At 40.4% G+C, this 21,449-nt stretch overlaps 1 protein-coding gene across 3 annotated transcripts in view; it reads right to left on the reverse strand.

Moving 5' to 3' along the window:
* adarb1b (adenosine deaminase RNA specific B1b) overlaps nt 1–21,449 on the reverse strand; it is a 116,562-nt gene that overhangs the window by 78,777 nt on the left and 16,336 nt on the right. Inside the window, exons 1-2 of one of the 3 annotated variants that reach the window (XM_079357312.1) lie at nt 10,886–10,903; nt 9,959–10,085 (exon numbers count right to left, since the gene is read on the reverse strand). The exons of 1 other annotated variant lie outside the window; for it this stretch is intronic. The gene's annotated coding sequence lies outside the window, so the exon portion shown is untranslated. Of the gene's footprint in view, nt 1–9,958; nt 10,086–10,885; nt 10,904–21,449 lie in introns of those variants that run through there. One more of the 3 variants, XM_079357311.1, reaches the window with a different exon arrangement.

Consider the following 21,449-nt stretch of genomic DNA (forward strand, 5'->3'; position numbering starts at 1 on the left):
GACGAAGCCATTGTTAAGCAACGCAAATCTGCTGCCAAAATCAATGGGTCTATGGCTGCCTCGCCAAGATGGCTTTATGAATGGTGTGATAGTGGATAAAATAAAACTGATCAGGGCTAATTATGTGACTGATTATAAAACCTTTGAGGTTTTCATTCACTGACTGACGGGAATTGTCGTCATCCATATGAAAAACTGGGAGCTGTGTGACGATATAGAACACGGTGCCAAATGAACATATGGAAGCAGTAAGCGAGAAGGAGCAGGGACCTGTGTTGTGGCCTGACGCACGTCTGGGAGAGTGACTATTTTTAAACAGCTTTCATTTACAACCCAACCCCACCCTTTCTTTTTTTTTTTCCCTTTGCCAATTACACTGCCCACCAGTTAGTGACACTGGCTCTCTTTAATAGGGTCCCACACTCCATCAACAACAGACCCTTTGTCATGAGTGTTATATAAATGTTTCAAGATGTCTTAAAAAGACAGAAACGTTGTGCTAAAAATACATGTTGACAGTTTGTTCTGCAGGTGAGAGTATAACCTGTGTGTGAAGGCCACCGATGAGGCATGCCCAAGGCACGCTAAGGGCGAGCTATGAATAATGCAGAAGATTTACAAAAATACACATGAATGTGCTCTGTGGGGTAGAGAGGAGGGGTCGAGCAGGAGGGTGGTGAAGCTGAAAAAAAAACAAAAAAAACAAATGGGTTGATTTGATTGGTTTGATGTAGATTTAATGAGAGATTTAAGCCTGCTGATATTTTCTCTGCACAACTCTCACCGAGATAATTCCCTTAAAGCGAGTGTAATGCAGCGGGTTTCCCTGAGCCATCACTCCCCCCCCCCCCCCCCCCCCCATCCTCTTTCTTTCTTTCTCTCTCATTCATTTCATCGGCTGCCTCCTAATCTTCCCTGGGCTGTCGACCTCACAGAGACAGAGGACACACTCAACCATTCAGCCGTTGCTGCTCATTCACATGGGGGAGAAAGCTTTCCTTGTTCAATGTGCTTAAGTGTTAGCCACTGTCTATGTGTGTGTGTGTGTGTGTGTGTGCGCTTACATTTTTAATAGTGTTATTTGCTGCATGATATTGGAGATACACGCTGTTGAGAGATTTTCTACATCCAATCCACAGTTGTACCAAATTAGAATTCTGTTAGCGAGCGTGGTACTCCACTACGCTTTATTTTGATGCACATGAATGAGAAGTCAAGTGATTCAGAGTGTTGATGATTCAAACACTTAAAAGGGGAATGTCAGCCACTTTCAAAGTAAGACGTGTTTGCGACTAGGCCTCCTACGACTGGCAGGCCCGACCGGAGCAGGTCACATGACATCTTACCTCAGAAGGTTATGTGTCATGCTCCATTTTCAATGTACAGTACGAGATCAAAGGAAAACATGAGGACTGAAGGCAAAACGACACCTCTTTCAACCCTATGAAAGCTGACCTCCCTCAGATTATAGTTTGCATAATCCTGTTTGAATTATTTAATAACACAGCTAAGTCTTCATATTTGTGCTTATGGAAAGCTTAGACGTGGATTTTTTTTCAGCAGGTTGTACATCGGTGAATTCATTGTACATTTCCCATGCATTGGAAAAACAGTTTTGCGAATTGTGTTTGTATACTCCGGTTTGATATGAATACTTAAAAAAATAACAAGACCACTATTTTAAAGCTTTCTTTTCATGTAATTATGTTTAATTTGCTAATAAAGTCAGTAAGTTACATGCAGGTTGAATACCAATTAGGCTACAGGACAACACTGTTCGCAATTTCATGTTTTCTTCAAAATAAAATGAAAGCAATTTTAGCTTGAGCATGACTGAAAAACTTAAATAAGCCTGGATGCTGCACTGATTCTTGAAGGTGTATTTAAAAGGTACTCCAAAAGCTTTGCCCGTAATAAGTAGGTATGTTCCTGGTTAAATAGGCATGTTAATTCAGACCAAAAGGTAGGAAAAAACTCAGAGAACAATCAATATTTTAGCACAATGTATTAGGAATTGGCTGTTGCTGAATGATGTTTGTTAACATGGCTCTTCATTGTCTAGATCAAAATAGTGTTAAATGATGCTGCTCGTGCGAGATGATATCCGTTAACTGTGCTTGTTTACATCCAGGTTGCAGAGTATGGAGAGCAGGGTCAGAGCAGCCAGGTCATGTGTGCTTAATCGAAAATAGTCCTGTATTTTTGTCTATCAATCACACGATCATATGTAAACATCTTTTATGACATCCATAACCTTTGACTTTAGTGGTAAATATTTTAAGTAAAAGGACCAGTGTGGCAGTTTTCTTTAGGAAGGTTTGATAGTTTTTAAATGTTTTTTTTTTTAAATTTTTTTTACTTTTCTTTTGTTAAGATATTTTGATCCCAAGAGATCAGTTTTCATTCTCGTTTTGCAAGTATTTCACTGCTGTGCTGTTTGTGCGCTCCGGCACTTCTGCCAGCAACAAGACAGAGAGTATTTTTAGACTGTTTACCCCAAATGTTGCCTCCTTTTGTGTCTGAACTCTAAAATCTGTTAAACGGAGCCCCTTCTGTCTGAGTCCTGAGCTTGTAGTCTCTTCCTCACAGCCACAGTTTTTGTTTGTTGTCCTCGTTATATTTGAGGCACCATATGTGCACTCATTTTCATCCCTTGCCATAATGTAGAGCTGAAAGCAGAGTCAATTTGGTGGCTGTTTGTGAAGCTAAAAAAAGCTTCACAAAACAAGTCAAAGGCAGTGCTTAAAGTTATCCAGATGGAGATACTCTAATTCTCTGTCTTTTTATAAAATATGAATATAAAAAACTTGAGGCTGGCTGCACAAGCAGCAGAAGTCACGTACACTGGGGATGTAACAATTCACTCAACTTGCAATACATCTTTCACGATTTTTTTTTTTTTTTTAAACTGTGACTGAAGAAAAGTTATGTCTAAAAAAAGATTCCTTTCATTTTTCATGAAAACACATGCACCTTATAATGTCTTTGGCTCTTAATTTTGTTTGGGTGAACAGGGCTACAAACCTGCTTGTAGTCTTGTAGTCGCAGCTACCATGGTAACGCCTGCTTGTTACAACCAACCACCTCTGCTCTATATATATATAAGATATATACGAAAAATCAAGATTAGTATTTTCAATTTACTGTGATTGTCAATGATTTGATACTTGCATACTTTTTGATACCATGTTTTAAAGGAAGAATGTGCGACTTTTTGATCCACTAGATGTCGCCCTTGAGCACCAGTGTGAAACCAAAACTAACTGCCGTTTGGCTGCACGTCCGCCACTCTTTCCAAGCAACAAACCACCAACAAACCAACACTGTTGTGTTAGCAGGCTAATGGTGCCGCTCTTTCGTTTGGTTGTAGCTTCACAATGCATCTAAATTTAAGACAATGATCTAAAAACACCTTTGTTTTAAAATAAGCAGTTATGACTCGGGGGACATTTACAGAGGCTGTATGAATATTTATGTGTAAAATGTTGTGCATTCATCCTTTTAAATAAAAAATATATGATAATTTAATAGGAACAAATAGTACTGTAGGATTTCAATAAAGATGTCTTGAATCCTTAATCTATCAATCACTGCCTTGTGCACAAATACATTGGCCATGTTGAACGTTGTTAAAAATATTTGAGAAAATAATTAAGTGTGCATGAGTTTGCTTTCGTTTTTTCATTAAAATAAAGAAAACACCAAATAGTCATTGCCTACAATAAAACTTCTATTTAGTTCCCGTTTCATTTACTAAGTGGCAGTGAATGCACACGAGTGCGTATCAGGAATTGCTGGAAAAGAACATGCACATGTTGTAAGTATGTTTATAACCCTTCTATTATGGCCAAAGGCTTTTTTAGATCCCAACATGCGATGATAAAATGCATCATTCCTCTAAGTGCTTTCAAAGTCCAGTCACCCGTGTCTGAGATATCACTTGTGACACATGGACAAACAATGGAGAACACCCTTGGGCGAGTTGCTGTAATTGTAAAAGAAAATAAAGAAAAAAAGAAAAGAAAGTGGGATGGTGTGGTGGGCGATAGCGATCAATTCCCTCAGGTTTAATTAGAACATGATCAATATGAAAACATACCAAACTAAACTAAATAATTGAACGCTGTTGTTCCATTTCTTAAACGTGTTGACAGAAAGTTGAGTCTGCAGCGTGACAACAAACTTTAATTGGAGAGGGGAAAAGATAAAAGTTGAAGACAAAAAAAAAAAAAAAAAAAAAAAAAAAATGCAGAGAGGCAAGTCAAACCTCGAGCGACCGAGCCCTCGGAAAGGAAGAACTCAGCACCACTGTGGCACTGAGCGTTTGTAAAACTACACTGATGGCGAGCTCTCCAGCTGTGGGCTTTGTGACACAGGAACAACCCCTCAATATGAATAACCATCAACAGCTTTCAGTGCCTTGAGTGTGAACACAAACGTGATGATCAAATCAATTAATATCAGTTAGTGAAACGCAGGGTATACGCCCTCAGCCACCGGCCTATCACGTGTAGAACGTTTGCACCTTGAAGCAACATGTTTAACATGCCCGTTTACAGTATCAATACTCTGTCGCTATTTGCATTAGGGCTGCGGGGGAATCATGAGCCAAGTCTATAGGCTGTGTCTGGGTAAGTGAGACTCTCAGAGGACTACTTAAATGAAGCTGCACTCGACTGCCAATTGTTTCTTGCTGAGCCATTACAAAGTAGTAAAGTCAAAGAGGTAGTCTGGAGACAGAATACCAAATTGAACTCTTTAAATGCACGCCTGAAAAAACTAATGAATGGATTTACATTCAAGTTATTCAAAGGATAATACTTACAGAGTTCAATGATGTATACTCCAATATCAGAGTTGTGAAGAAGTGTTTTTCTCTTGTCCTGGTTCATTTAGGAAATGCAACCCAAAGACTATCTATTCTGAGACAATTCTTTGGGGAATCCCTCACCGTTAATGTGTTTAGGGGTCAAACAAGGGGCGGCTCAATCGGAAGGTTGAGGGTTCGATACCCAGCTCCTGCAAGCAACATGTTGGGCAAGACACTTAACCCCCATCCAATCAGCCCAGCCTGCCCCAGCTCCCCCACTCAGAGCACAAACTCAGAGTGTAAACACCTAATTTGCCTTCAGGGATCAGTAAAGAACAGCCATCATCTGATACTTTTGTTTTGTAATATATCCAGGAACTTTTGTGGTTTTGTTGGTCTTTCTAAACTGGAAGGGGTGGGACTTTCCGTCCAGTGAATTGAGGAAGTGAACCCTGTGCCTAATTAAAAAGATATTCTGGCGGCTGTACGAGGTATTCTGTCTCTCTGATGAATGTAGTGGCCAGTGTGTTGCTCTTCATGCGCTCACGCCAGCAGCTAATGCTGACGAAGTGTTTTCTACTTCCAAACGGTTTGGTGTCTTTGTTATTTACATGGTGAATATTGAGAAGTAGAATATCTCCAGTCTTATTTTAAACCTAAATATTGTCAAAGCTTTTATTTCATTCAGGAATAAGACTGCTACTTTTGGTCATCAGAAGAAAAAAAATGCTCCAATACTGGGTGCCTAGATCTTGTAATTTTTTTTGGTATTGATGTTAATTGATTTCACTAAAATAAAATACAATTTAAAAAAAATGATATAACTGACATGGTACCCAATGTATACTGGCACATTCATAAAAAGAGAGAATGAAAAACTAGAACAAACAGCGGTTGAATGTGATTTATAATTTTGGATTGACCACTGAGTGATATAGCATCTGATATAACATCTGGGAGAAGCAGGTGTGACATTTTCCGCTTTGTCGCTTCATCAGGCACACACAGAGGGACAGAGGGACAGAGGGACGGGCCAAAAGAGACAGAGCTTTGACTAAATTAGCCCATTTTTATCCTCAATATTTGACCAAAAACCTTTGTGACAAAAACACTACTGCAAACAGGAAACTAAGAACTGTGAGTGAAGTTCATGATACACGTCAAACAAAACTACTCCACCGACTGTCTGAATTCTTTGGACGTTTCAAAGATGACACTGAATAGTTCTGACTCTATGCTGCAGAAGACACGTCTGAAACTACTACTGGTCTGAAGTTACTGACAATTCTAAATATATGCAGCTTCTTGGACATGTTTTTCAAATTCTGTGACAGAAATAATTCCTCCTTTGGGGACACAAACTAATTCAGCCCTTCATTAGCTTTTAATTAGCAGCACTGCATACAAATGAACTGTGCCGCAGCTCTGCCTATTTCCATCTTCAGTCCGATAAATATACAAATGAGACGTTAAATTAGGAGGCATGAATATGGTGGCCATGCAGCAATTGCAGAAGCAAGTGCTTTTGTTTTTTTCTGTTCTTTCTTGACATGCTCCTTATTTCATGACTCTTCCTTTTACATTTCTTGCCTAAGTTAGGAACTTGCAGTGAAATAAAAGAGAGGCAGAAACAGATGTGAGGCGGCGACGCTTCCTGTGTGTCAAAGAGACAGATGGCGTGTCAGTTTGTAATACAAGAGGACGTTTATTGCAGTTTGGTCTATTTGATAAACTGGTGAGCTGTTGGTGCTGCGTCAGACATCATAATAAAGAATCAAAACTCAGTCTGAGTCTGAACAAATCTACATTGAACACGTGACCAGAGTCAGTTTAGGAATCGGCTCCAGTGCATGAAGAAGAGCAACCTTAAAGGGGACATACTGAAAAGTCCACTTTTACAGTGTTTTTGAACTTTTATTCGGGTTACCCGAGTGTCTATAGACCCACAAGATTTGAAATAAATCCCTCCAGTCATTAGTGATCTGCTTAAGTCTTACCACAGATCAAAATGCTCCGTTTCAAATGTTCTCAGTTTGTGACATCACAAGTTGGATCCTGTTAAGAAAATCCCCTCCCCTGGGATCTCCACTCATGGTTCCACCTCCAAACGTTTTCGCAGGTCTGCCACTGTTATTGTCTCTACAGAGGAGTGATGTCTACTGGGAACTCACAGCACTTACTGTAGCTGGTGACTGAATGATGGTCTAACCTGGACTAGTCTTATTTCCTGAGTGTGTTATCTCACTACAGCCTCCAGACACAGCTAAAGAGTATGTGTGAAAAAGAAACCAAACCAAACTGAAGAATAGATCTGAAAACACTGTGTTGTTGTATAAAAAAAAGAGAACAATTAGAAAGTTCTCTCAAGGCTACATATTTTCATGCACTTCTCGTGACCACAGATGCACAGCCACACCTCTCTGATTCATTGTTTGGCATAAATTAAATTTAAAAAATCAATTACCAGCAGTCAGGACATAAGCAGCTGTCTGATGACACGAGGACATAACTGTCACTAAATAATCAATCTTTTGTCTTGGACTACACGATGGCTCCGCTGAAAGGGTCATGTGCGACTGTGAGAGAGTGGGGGGTGCACTCGTAGAGATGGGCACACACACACACACACACACACACACACACACACACACACACACACACACACACTTACACACAGAGGCCTCGTTCATGGGCTGACTAACCACAATCCCATTTATCTCTGCCACAGAGCGATCAGACGTTGGCCTCATAAATCATGAAAGCTGTCATCGTTGTCTGAGCTCAAGTTAGCTGCCCACAGATTACAAACGAGTGTAAGGAAAATTGATATTATAAGAGTCATTGAGCTGTGGGCACGCGTCAGAGCTCAGGAGGCGTCACTGAGTTAAATATTTCATCTGCTGTGGTCTTTACACCAAAATGGCAGAGCTGAGAACAACATGCCAGAGGTCAAAAGTGCAAAAGAAAAAACTCTGTATTTATTGATGGGAAAAATCAAGTCAATTATGGATCTGTAACTTCCAGCATTGCTAAAACTATCCGGGCACAAGTATAGCATTTTGAATTTAATGTGAGAATTACTCAATGTGCCTCATGCATGCCAATAGACCAGAGGCCACATGTGACACACTTTCTCCATCAGATTCTGTTTCCACAGTTTTGACAAAATAGAAGTACTTTACATCCTCGGTTTGTCATCGCCATCGTGGCACAATAGCAGGAAAGAAAAAAAAGCTTAACCTTTTGCTTTAGCAACTTTCTAAGCTTGTCCCTGGAGACGTCTGTGACCCGAGTGAATTTAATGTCTACATTTTGATGAATACTTTCTAAAAGTAGAGGATTTGCACATGGATTAAGGATGGGGATTACAGGATTATTTGGGTGTTTCCTTATGAAAGACTGCATGGAGTGTGCATCCAGAAAAGCAGGAAACGGATCCGTGGACTGCACAAGCATAAATCAGATGTGGGTTTCTTTCTCAAACACGTTTGAGAGAGAAGAAGCTTTGAAGTGAAGACACCTCTGCAGTCTTAACATGTTTGTTTGTGTGTTCTCTCTAAATTCAGTACAGTAAGACAAACTTTTTATGGTCTATTCTCACCCATACACAAAACTCCTGGTCACCGTTTTGGGATGAGCTGCATGAAAGAACACTGTCAACATTTTAACCCTGACTTTTCCCCCGATGGCAGTCCTTGAGTGTTAACATGAGGTTGGCTCCAACAAACCCGGAGGTCACATCAACGTATTTTTCCAAGTACATTTTCACATGAATTCGGGTTGAGCTGGAGTGTGAACACATCGGATAATATTCAGGAAAAATTCACCGTGGGCAGGCGTTTATATCATAGGACTGGTGCGATCATCTGGCAGGTAATAAAGCAGCTTCAGACTCTTTACTGCTCACCAGCATGTTCTTTTTTTCTTCATACTGTGGCGAGCCCAATAACAGGCAGAAACTGTCTTTGGCTTCGTTCAGACTTTGATTTCTAACGCAAACAATTTTACGGAGCAGTCTGTCCGCGGGCGTGTTTAACTGCGTTTGTTTGGATTCTTGCCGTTTTCTTTCACTGACCAAAGTTAACTATGACTTCTACGTCTTATTTTTCAATGCTGTCGTGTTGAGAGTGACGCGGAAGACACATTGAAGCGACCGAGATCAGTTCAGATCGAGTCGGGTCTTTTGGAATCAGATTTGAAACCACCTCCGTATGTTGTTCGAATCAGATTTGGAAAAATCTTTTTTCTTGTCCAGACTGGCAAAAAAATTAACTACATACAATCTGGATGAGCTAAAAATCGGATTTGGAGGTGCAGTGTGAACAAGGCCTCATAGCATGGGCCTCAGCTACACCTACCATCTTGGATTTCTAGTTAAAAGAACAAGCTCAGTGTCCTATAAGTCCTGCCTCCTTGGATCCCACCTATAGGGAAAACTGAGCGCAGAGAGGAGAACATTTCAGGAGCCAGCTGTCCTAAATCGTTCTTTTGGGATGTACTGACTTTGACATCTATCTTGTCCAAGTGATGGTCACAAATCTGTTCTGAGCTTCACTCTTACATCAAAACAGCCAGATGAATAGACCACCCCCCCCCCCCCTTTATTTCTCAGGGAAGGTAGTAGTGACAGCAGCTTTTGTCTGTCAGAAATGTCGACTCAAATTAACGCGTCGGGAATAAGAGCAAGATTCAAATGGGCTAACCATGCATCTTAGAAGGAATTTAAGGATTCGCTTTGGAGAGTCAATCCTTGTAACCATTCAGCTGACAAAAATGTCCATTAGGAATCTGTGGGCGGGGTATTGTTCAGCACCATCTGTCCTCCAGAATTGCATCAAGTCACGATGTTGAACTATGAAAGCACATGAAGGCAATGGGAAGAGAAAGATGAGTAAGGCCTGCTGGAGGCACGGGTTACAACGCCATGCCCTTGACATGTACAGTAGGAGTCATCGTCCATGTTAAAAAGGTCACTCTGAATCCTCAGCTGGTTCAAGTTGAGCGATGGAGACAAGGTCAAATAGACAACACACAGCATAGGTTTAACGCTACCTCAAAAAGTACCACACAAACTTCTGGATCGAGAGTTTCAATGACAGTGTGGCGTCCTCAAACAGACAGCAAAGCCCCGCAGGGTGATAAACCCACCTCTTCGTTCCTGTAGAATGAGTCAACACCAAATCTGATGAATGCCAAGGAATTCTCCAATACAGTCGAATTCAGTGGGTGGTGGAAGCGTGCGTTCGGGCTCGCCAGGCAGCTCCAATGATTCCCTCTATATAAAAGACACAGAAATTTGGAGAAGGATTAACCCTGAGAAAGAGAATGAGTGATAGAATATTTGTAACACTGTGCCAAAATGCGAGAAAGGTTTGGTGACAGATGAGACATTTTCAAGGTTGCTGCGCATATAAACTTGTAATGAACAGATTTTTACCTCACTAGATCTTAATCTGCTACAACAGAGAGCCTTTGAAAGAAGCTTTCAATCTGAGCACATGTAATGGCTCTTCTACATCTACTTGTTTACATTTTCTCTTTGTGATTTACTGTGGGAAAGGATGACTTCATAAAGTGTTCTTTAAAAAAATGAAACTAAAATGAATTGGGAATCAAACTAAAATTTAGCAAAGGGATGATGGAAAGTTAACAATGGGTTTTTACACAAACACAAACAGCATGTCTTCGACAGGCCTGTAAATATCCAAATACCATGGTGTAATAAATTGGTTCCCAATCTGGAGTCATGTGGTGCCAAAGAACTAAACGCGTGGGGAGCAGTCTTTGTCCGCTCTACGGTTGTCAAAATTACATTTGTCAACTAAAACATCATGATACTCTTACTGGACAGTTTATACAAAGGTCTTTTGGTAAGAACAAGTGTGTGTAGATATTCTGTTGGGGTTTTATTCATGAAAGCCTCGAAGATTAATCTCTGTCAAGTATCTTTTTTTTTTAATGATTGGGTCCTTGGGGGTCCCAGCTTCTCTTAGATATAAGTAGGGTAAGGGGATCTGAGGAAAACAGTTGGAAACACTGGTGTAATTTGTACTCTGAAGTAAATAGTGTATGTACTATCAATGTAAAGAATGATTGAACAGGAGCCCGTTGATGCAGTCTGTTCTTCTTGAAGGGCAAATCTAGCATTACGCAGTAAAGACAAATAATACACTTTTGGATGAAGTGACAGAAAAACTTTGGTCAAATAAAGGTGGCTAACGTGAAAGTTTCCTCTCTACTGACTGTTTGGGATGATAAGAATCCTATCACAATCGAAAAACGCAGTTACTGAAGATAAAATGCTTTTCTGATCTTTTTATCAGGCTACAGCAGATGACTCTTCAGTTACTTCAATATTTTAACAAGAACTCCAAACACTTCGTCTATCACTTCTCTTTCTGCTTTCAACTCAAAATCCTTTTTTAAACAAATGCTTACTAAAGCAGCAGCTAACGACAGTCGACCTGTCATTGATTATTTTAAACATGAATGGATTGCACAATTACTTAATGGCTCTTCAAAATGAATTCACGACGTATTTTGGTCTTGACTGTAAGATTCACAACTGAGTAATATTGTTACTATGGTAATATGGGAAAACTTTGCCCCACTGTTTAGCTGTAGGAGATACGAAGAAGTGAAAAAAATGTTCTGGGAGAAAGGTTTGAAGGTAAGGGAATGCAAATGTAACATACTTGCTCCTATGATTAGCAAAGTCCACTTAAGAAATCAAGCAAGCAGTCCTTTTCTTTGCAGCACTGAGTTGGAAATGCTCCGCCACATTAGACGTTTCAGGACACATAACGTTTTGCCCCTGATTCTTAAAATAGTCCAGAGTTTATGAGATGTACAGTGTATCAAAATCATTGAAAGGTAACATCCTTTGTAACATGAGATATAAGCAGCCAGGAGTAAAAGAGAGTCTGTTCGAAACTTGACTCTCAATGTGAGCAGCGGACGAGCTGAATATCAGCTACAGATTAATTCTGGAGGGATTGCTTCAGAGCGCAGACGTTCGAGCATGCAGGGAACTATAGGAGCTGAACAGGACAGCATCCTCCTCACGTTTCTTAAAACTCACTGCAGCAAGGTGCACAGCAGTGTGAGCGTCAGAAACACAAGCAGTCTGAAAAGAAATGAGAAACAAGTCAAATCTTCTCAAAAGAACAGGTTTTCTTTCCCGGGCTGTATTTGACAACACTGCCCACGGAAAGCCTCTCTAATTATGAGTGTGTATGAAGATATGAAACGCTGGTTGAAATTGACGGACATTCACACCGGATTTTTCACAGAGGACTTTCAGTTAATAAAACTCGAAGGCATGACGCTGCAGCGACACCACTCTATAATCAAATTCAAAGTCCCTTAGAAATGTCATTTCCTTTTTTAGACTTCAGAAGGCGAGCGGCCTTCGATCATTAAGAGGCTGCTGCTCAATGCTATAGTTTAATTAAATCAGGGGGTTTCAAGGAGCTTAGTCATAAACATATTTGAAAAAGACCTAGTGAGTTGGTAAGAAATATTGTCGATGTTGAGGTCAGAGGCGTCTTCTCCCCAACCTGCTGCTCAGATTAAACTGCTGCTATTATCTCGTGAAGTTGCAGGATTGTAATAAGAACCAAATTAAGTTTCGATCAAGTTTGACTTTCTAACACAGTTTTGGAAGTTCAATTAAAACCCAAAAGTTTTGACATGGGTGCCAATGGCTAAAGAGTTCCAGATCTTTTTTAAACCAATACGTGTAACCCACAGTTTCCACGTCGTCTCTGCGCTCCGTGTTCAGTCAGCAGGCGCCGCGGCCCATTGCGCTCCGACTCCACTCACTGATTGTGTTTAGACAGCAAGCGCCCGTGGTCCATCTCCAGAATGTGCAAGCAGCGTCACTCCGCTCTGCTGCATTTCACATACGCCCCGGGTCCATTTTTAATGGAGACCACTGCAAGCATGCGTCCAGCTGAACAAGAACGACCCAGACAGGAAGTCAGACAAAGAAACACACAGAGCCTTTTTTGAGTTGCTCCACTGATATTGACACGTGGTCACATTTGAGCTAAATTTGCTTTGCTGTTTGGCACGCAGCCAAAAAGCGATCACAATGGTCCATCAAAGCCTGATCTGACTGGGCTAAATTAACTTCTGGCATGTTTGAAATGTTGCTCATGCGACTGCACACACCTGCACAGTAAGAGCAGTACCACTAGTGGAAGCTTGAGGGCCTCTAGTCCTGCGCAAAAAAATGGTAGACAGCAGCTTAAAGCACCATGTCACAACAACAAGTATGCCTATTTGATGTCTCTCACCTCCGATAGCAAAAAAAAAAATCAACCAGGCGAACATTGTCGTTGTCTATAGCTGTGGACGTCCAGATGCAAGGGAATATGTGTGGTTGTTTTCTTAACATTTGGTGATGATGCTGTGGATTCAAATAGCTTTTAATAGCAGGCGTTTGGTGTTGAGGGTTCAACTGACAGGCTGAAGCTGTAATAAATAACCTTGACACAAAGCGGCTTAACGCCTCCTGCGATGTGTGATCAAAAAGCACAATTGGTGTTGGTGCAAAAAAAAAAAAAAAAAACATCCTGTGCTCCTCTTGAAAAGAGACATCAGTGAAGTCACCCAGCTCGTTTTCAAGCGGAGAGTGTGATCCACTGATCGTCTGTCTTTATCTACAAGAAGAATAAAAATCATCTTTTACAAAGTCTGAAACAGGTTGTCAAAGCAAAGATACAAAGAGAACGTCATGTTAATGTTGAAGACGATTTGTGCACACTCTGTCCTCCCTTTTACAAGAGGAATCTTTATCTAAAGCCTCTTTTGACAATGAAAGGGGATTCCCCTTCGCTGGGGTTGTCACAAAAGTGACACCGTGATTATCATTGGAGCAGCAGCCGTCCAGTGACTCATAGAGCTGAATCAAACGGAGCGGCATTAGCACGAGTTGGAGATCATCCTTACAACTAATTTCCTGGTCAATTAAATGTAAATTCAGATTCCTCCTATGGTCGAGTAGTCTGTCCAAATTGATATCGCGTCAAGCGTGTGTGTAAGAACAGTTCATGGCATTCTTCAAAAACAACATGGAAGGCAGTCTTAAACGCTACTCAGGGTGTGCGGTTTCTGACGTCAGTTACTTTGGAGGTAAACATCGTCAAATCAGTTTTATGTGGCCAACATCAGCACTTGGGTTCATCTCGCGCGTTAACGTCCACACGCCTGGCTTATTATGTTGAGTGGTATGAGCTAGTTTAACCTGACGCAGCACTTGTACAACTTTAACTTCGTTTAAGTGGCACTGTGGGCCTACATTAATTAAAATAAGGGCTGTCAACGTTAAGCGAGATGCAACAAGGTCATAAATTCATGCATTCATTACTTTTCTAATTGCATTAATAGCGTGTTATTTTGTCCCTTTAGGGGACATCAAACAAATCCCTTTTATACTGTTAAAGTTTATTATTTTTATTCGCTTTTCGACAACAACAACTTCCTTTTTTCTGTTTCAGTTCATGTTAATAACCTTCAATGTGCCACAAGTCTTTGTCCTTTCAAAATAATAGCAGGTTTGCATCTTTACCCATTATTGTTTTCATTTCCTGTTTAATTTGCATCAACTTCCTTTTTTCCGTGGTTAAGTTAATGTTGTAACTTTCGTTGTCTTTGTTCTTTCAAAATAAAAGCAGGTTTAAGTAAAGTTGACTGAGCTTCAACCAGTAAAAAAAAGGACAAAATCAAAGCATAAAACAACTGTTTGAAGACGCACAAATCGGGAATTTGAAACATGCCACTAAAAATGTGATTCATTGGGATTAGTTGATGATTTTGACAGCCTGGTATTTCCTTTTTGTCAGGAGTAAAATCCTTCTTATATAGCCTTTTCTAGAAAATTGGTATCAAAGCATTTTCTATGAAAGATATTTTGGCTGTTTGCTTTCATGCGACTATTGTAAAGAAGTTTAAAGTGATTATACAGTGCCAACTTTGTCCTTCACTTACATTTTCGAACAGATAAAAACTTCTGGGCCACTCATCCCAATGGATTGCTCCAGCCTTAAACATTTGGGAAGTTCTGCAGCTCTCATACTGTGCCAAGACAGAAAAACAGTGGCTTTGAGAAAAGCTCAGCAACAAAGTGGTAAAAGGTTATAGCTGGTCTTCATTCTACAGATGGTTTAGTTTCCTGAATCTGTTTTCACTAAGCAAGGCCAGAAGCTTCCCTAAATGTAACAAAAGTTTAGTTAGTTTACAAGATGAATGCTCCTATTAAGTATGTCGCCTTCTTAGTGTTGACTGCTTCCATTCGTCTGGAGCCCTCAGGAATGCACCACATCTGACCTCAGAAAAAGCTTGTTTTGTAGCTTCTTTTTAACACTCAAATTAAAAAGCAACCAGGCCTAATTCAAAGCTATAAAGACTGCAGACTGAACATGTGCCTTTCGCTATCCACAGTCCTTAAAGGATGACGTGTTTAGCTTCAATAAAAGCAGAGAAGTATTCCATGTTTGCATTTTACAAGACTGAAAAGACAAAGTGGCATCAGTTGTTTTCTTACAGAGCCATTGGGCCAAACTCTGTCCAACTCAGAGATTCCCATTTCATTTGGTAAATCATTATTATTTAGGGCTAGTGTCGTGGGCCAAGCAGTCAAGGTAAGCGAACACAGGTTAAAAGTTGAACAACCATGTTATTTTATCCAAAAACTGTGTTCAACAAAGGCCAAAAAATGAACTCTGTCAGAGTATATAAGTAGAGGACTTGTTAAAAGAGGTCAAAATAAGATAACTTTACTGAAAGTTTGTGTTAACTGAACAGGATGTGAACTCAACTAACAGACCGGACGAAATGACAACTGAGGGAGATATTTAAAGCTGCCGACCAAACCAAAACCAACACACAGGGCAGGACAAGACACAAAATGAATGCAAGTTAACAGCAAGGAACCCTGATCCCCCCTCCTGATATCTGAGCACTTGGTACGGTCCTCCTCCACAAATTCAAGCTCCACCCTCAACCTCATCCTTTATTCGAACGAGGAAGGAAGTACACCAGCCAGGTAACTCAAAAGAAAAGACTTATTAATTTGTTTAATTTTACTTGGTGAGTAAACAATAACCAAATAAATTCACTGTGTACTTAAATCAAAAGTTTTAATAAACAAATGCTCAGCCTAACAAATGGCCTGTGTCGCTCTTTTAAATGTTTACATGAGTGTTAGCTGTGCGGCCTACAACCTTTCAATGTGTGGCTCTGTCCATCACAGTTAGGGTTAACATCAGTCCCCTATTCTTCAGTGTTGTGTTTTCATATATGGGAAACAAGTATTCATACACCAAACAAGTGCTACAAATTAAAATCACTGCACTTGTTTGGTTTGAAGTCTTCTATGTTTTAACAAAAGTCTCCCAGCTCCACCGCATAAACTGCGTGTTCAAATGTTGGAATGACTGAAGGCATTTCAAAATACTGGTTTTAATGAGACCCAGGGTAGAAGTATGAAATCCGTCAGGTATAGGAGGAGAGTAGTCTGTTGGGCTCCTCTGCTGAAATTGTTGCCATGGAGAGGATGAGAGTGGGTGGTACTTAATGTGGCCCAGGACACGCATGCCAACCAAACTGGTGTGGATAAATGTATCCCATACCACCTCGATATGCTCCCTGAGTGATCGGATCTCAATTCTTGATGTTCACTGAAAGTGTTTATACAAGGGATGTTCATAATCAAAACACTAAACAGTAGCATCATTGACTTAAAATGAGCCGTTTTTCAATTCACCCAGATTGGCTAGCACAGCAAGCCTTCAGTTCCCTTGAAGTTAACATCCGTTTGTGTGAATTGTGCTTACCCGTTAGTCCAGTTGAAATGAAAAGTTTCAAGATTAAAACATTGCCTCTTACACTCTGCTTCTATGAGATGCTGTCCATTCACTGAGCTTGGTTAGATCCAGGTAGTAGAGCAGGCCCATTAACCAAAGCTACACAGCCCGTCTGTAGCTCCAGGGGGCGGAGTTAGCTGAATTATAATTCTGGTGCTGACGAGCAAGGGTGACAACGTTTAACAGTTTAGTTCAATAAAAGCTTACATCCCAAGTTTAAAACTGTAGTAAAGGTCATCCACTTGTGATCTGACCACCCAGGAAGGATGATGATAACTGTTGTAAACAGGATCTTAGCGACTGAACATCGACCGCAAATCAGAAGAAAGAAAAAAAAAAAGAACGAATTCTCTCATGTGCGTTAAACTGCTCCATTCAGCTTTTTCCCATCATTTTGTTTTTAAGTGGGAATATGTCTTTAAGGATAGTTAATCTCCTGGAAAAACCTTGAGAACAATAAACACTGGAGGAAGGAATCCCAACCTCTCGACGAGCTCAGTACCTACAAAAAAAAAGCTGAACTAACGTAAGTGGTTGCATCGCTTCAGGCCCTCAAAGCAACAGGGAAGAGACTCCTTTTTAACATGAAACTGCTTTATTTAGTGTGTACTGGTTTTAATCACCAGCTCTGCTTATTTTGCTTTTAATTACACCCTGAGGCGTCACTGCATTAAGGTTTAGTTCTTCATTAAAAATGAGGAAAGGTGTGCAGATATTTAATAGCTTTCAAGCTGACTCTACTCATTGCAAACATACACCTCTTTCAAACGGCTCGGTATGTTTGTGTTGATAGAAAGGCTGGTATCCCATCACCTATAGTAACTGATCCATGTGGCACAGTGTGTGTTCCCTTCACCGTATAGCTTAGGGGGGAAGATTACACAATGCGCAGAGTTCAAACTCTGGAGACAGGAACATGCTCTGGCACCGGCCACATGCATCAGCTGACCAGACTACATGACAGTGAAGAAGAGTCTTCATCGGAAAGGTCGAGCTAGAGGAGGAAGGGGGGGGGGGGGGGGGGTGAATCAACAAAACTGTGCTGTCAGCATCCCCGGGGCCTGTAGGGAGCTTTAAGTGAGTTGATGCCGGCCGCTGAGTCTCTCCTTCCTCCCTTCCATTTCTCCCTTTGTCTTCCTCCCTCATCCATATGGCAGATTCCACCTCCTGCCCCTCCCCCCTTTGCCCTGCTACGCACTCTTTTGAAATGGCCTCTCTCTCTATCTATCTCCCACACACACACACACACACAGAGAAACCCACGCTTGCTTGCACAAGCTTCCCACATCTCCTGAGCCATGTCTTATTTACGGTTCGATTACGGCCGACCGCCCTCCAGGATGGACGCACTCCTACGCCTCCTCTCTGCCTCATGTGCAGATGTGTTATATATATATATATATATATATATATATATATATATATATATATATATATATATATATATATATATATATATATATATATATATATATATATATATATATATATATATATATATATATATAATTAGGGGGGTAAAACCTGTTTTGCCCACTGTGGTCATAGAAACATCTGTGGTTGATAATTGCAGCATCACCAAAGGGCTGGTATTGGAAAAGGTGAAAGGGAGGATATTAATAAATGACCAGTTGCAAACACAACCGTTTGCAAGCGGCACTATTATGCGATGCATAAATACAACAAATACAACAATAAAAAGCTGGGGGGGAAAAACTGGGTTAAGAGCAGAGAACTCTGCAGCGCACACATACACTTCCTCAGAACAAGGTAATAAAGTGTGCGGCAATGACTGAACAGATCCCCTGGGAGGCACAACACAGCACTATCCCTGCTACAGAGGTGAGTAATAGGACTGCTACATCTTCTTCCCAAAAAGCACGAGCGCTGCCTGCCTGCCTGCTGACGCATTCCAGCCCAGTATGCAACACAGCGCTCTGCAGCCCGCAGCAGACTGGGAGGATGCAAAACTCCTCAGTGGGATACAAACACATCCTTCATAAGGGCCGGGGAACATAGCAGCCAGCCTGGATGTGACTGGCTTTGATGAACAATGAAATGAAATTTACTACACAGACTGTGTGTGTACTGGAATATGTGGAACACAACCACACCAGTTAAAACGATGGCACATATAGATGAACTAGAATTAGGTCGATGATAACGAATTGATGTTATGAGCAAAAGGTTTTATATCTCCAACATTTCCAGAAATACATGTGAAAGTAAAATCCTAATATTTACAACTATCTGAATCATTTATCAATCATATTGGTTTATAAAGAGAAGTAACATTGGAAAGTATTTGGAAAATGTCCCAGAAGCCACAAGCTGTGTCCTCAAACGGCTTCTTTTCCGTTTCTAGTTTCAAAACCTGCGTCTGTCAAATGACCAGGAAAAACTAGGCAGCTGTTGATCTCAAACCAAAAGGTTGGCGGTTCAATCCCCAGCTCTTGCAGCATATTGTCTAAGTGTCCTTGGGCAAAAAAACTGAAGCCCACAGTTGACTCCTTTAAAAGGGATATTTCACCCATTTGCATGAAGCTGTGTATCATTGCAATACTTTAAGTTCAGCCATAGGCATGAGAAGTTGGGACTTTTAGCCATTGCCAACACCGGGACAAAGGGTAAATAAAACATAGTGTAAAAACGATACACTATACAGAAAAATCAACGCATTCAATTTACCATTTGCACATTGAAGACACTGGAAGCCTTAACATTTAATGTATGGTATTTGAGCCTTAAAATATGACAAACAGTGTAAGCAGCATTTATAAACTAATACAATTAGAATGAATATGAATGACCTATGTTTTGTATTTTTGACAGAACACTTTTATTAAAAGTTTAAAAACTCAAACGGTAGAACTGATTTATAGCAGGGCTGCAAATTCTTTATTTTTTCTAATACACACTAAAGAAAACTTTGAACCCACCCCTGGAATTTATAGGACAAAATTGAGAATTTACAAAATTGAAGGTTGGCCTTTAACTGGGAACTGAACTATAATTGGGGGAAATGTATTTTAGCATAGTCTTGATTAAAACAACCAGATTTCATGTAAGTACACTTGAATATCTATGCCATTCCTTAAATCACAGAGCACACTGCTTACTGCAGGGTTGTTGAGGCCACGCCCCCTACATGCACTGTGCACTCCTGCATCACATGAGATCTAGAACCCTGGACCACACTTTGAGCCCAGAGCCCCAGACTACTGAAGCCACACATTTTAGCTTGTAGACTAAAGGGAAGTACGTTTTGATGATATTATGGGGTAATTATTATTTTTTTTTTTTTAAATGTGATGTAAATCTTTTGTCTTTTTTGTTTTCTTAACTGTATAATCTTGCGTGAGTGTCTGCTGAAGACAAAACAAAATGTTTATATTTAGCTTGTATATGATACAGATCAATAAAATGACCCTACATTTCCAGATAATTCCCATACATTTCCACGAAAACTTTTCAATTTAGAATATTTCATAAATTCCCAAGCTTAACTTCCCATTGAAAGTTTCTGCAAACTTTCCACCCCTTTGTAACCCTAATGCCATCTTTCAAGAAGTTGCACTTTACTTCATTGATTGAGCTATAAATTGTCAATGATTGCACATCAAGATGACTCTCTAAAAATACATCTGAGTAACAGAAGGGTTTTCTCTTATACTGTTCTACTTTCTCTCTCTTTGCATTATAGAAACGTACTGACTGAAAATGTGTTATAATCAAGGACATAATGACCCTTTGTAAACGAGAGGTGATCAGACGGGGGTCACATTGCAGTTAATGGGAAGTGGAAGGCTTTCAAATCAAACAAAAAGCTTTGTGTTCGACAGGGGAGGGAACAAGTTGCAACAAAAGCTGCTGACTGCGCAGAGAGAAGAAAAAACAGACTGCCTGAAAACAAGTCGCAAACATTCCTTTGCTTGGACTTGACAGGAGTGAGGATGTCTAATCCTGCCATGTTTGAAGCATTGAACTCTTTTATTATTGTTTTTTTTTTTTTTTTTTTTACGAACCACTTCTCCAGCTGAGAAATCCTCTTCTAACAACCAATGCTCTGACGCTGACCCCTCTTCTCATAATGCCCGGTTTATTTTACTGTAGACACTAAGTCTTTTCAGACAATTGGATCTGAAAACCACCAAAAAAATGTCATTAAAATGAAAGAGTACAGGGAGGCCGCCATCTGCCCTGCTAATCCCAAACAAACCAGAGTGTTACTGAAAGTGTTGCTCCCAGACTCTCAAATGCCCCTCGCTGTTACACTGCCATTTAAAGGCAGCAAAACCCTTCTTGTGCATAGTGTGAGTGTCATTGTTCAGAGCCTGCCTGCGAGACAGAACTCATTCTTCACTGAGGGTCTATGTAGGTCAGAGGAGTGGGCTTCCACTCAGCTTCATCATTTCACATTGAAGGATAATTAACTTGATCATGAAACACAGTCAATTTAGATGTCTGCTTTCTTTAAAGCTAGTCTGATGTAGCTTTCATTTAGTGTTGATTTTGGCGACCCCTCTGGTCAAAGTGGTACATCTCACCTCTTCGTTGATAGTTTTCTGAATAAAGAAAAATAGTGTTGCATTGGCTCCCTTTACTGTTCTGATCAAGTACTGAGCCGAAGCTTAAAAACTGAGAACTGTACCAAACCGAAATATGTGTGTAGAGTTAGTTACCCAGTGTAATAGTACACAATAGTGCAGTGTAGTGGGAACACTCAATTATTGGTCGTGTGACACCCACCTGATAGCAGCAGTACCAAG

Source organism: Symphodus melops, assembly GCF_947650265.1.
Source record: "Symphodus melops genome assembly, chromosome: 12".
In the NCBI taxonomy this organism is placed as follows: Eukaryota; Metazoa; Chordata; class Actinopteri; order Labriformes; family Labridae; genus Symphodus; species Symphodus melops.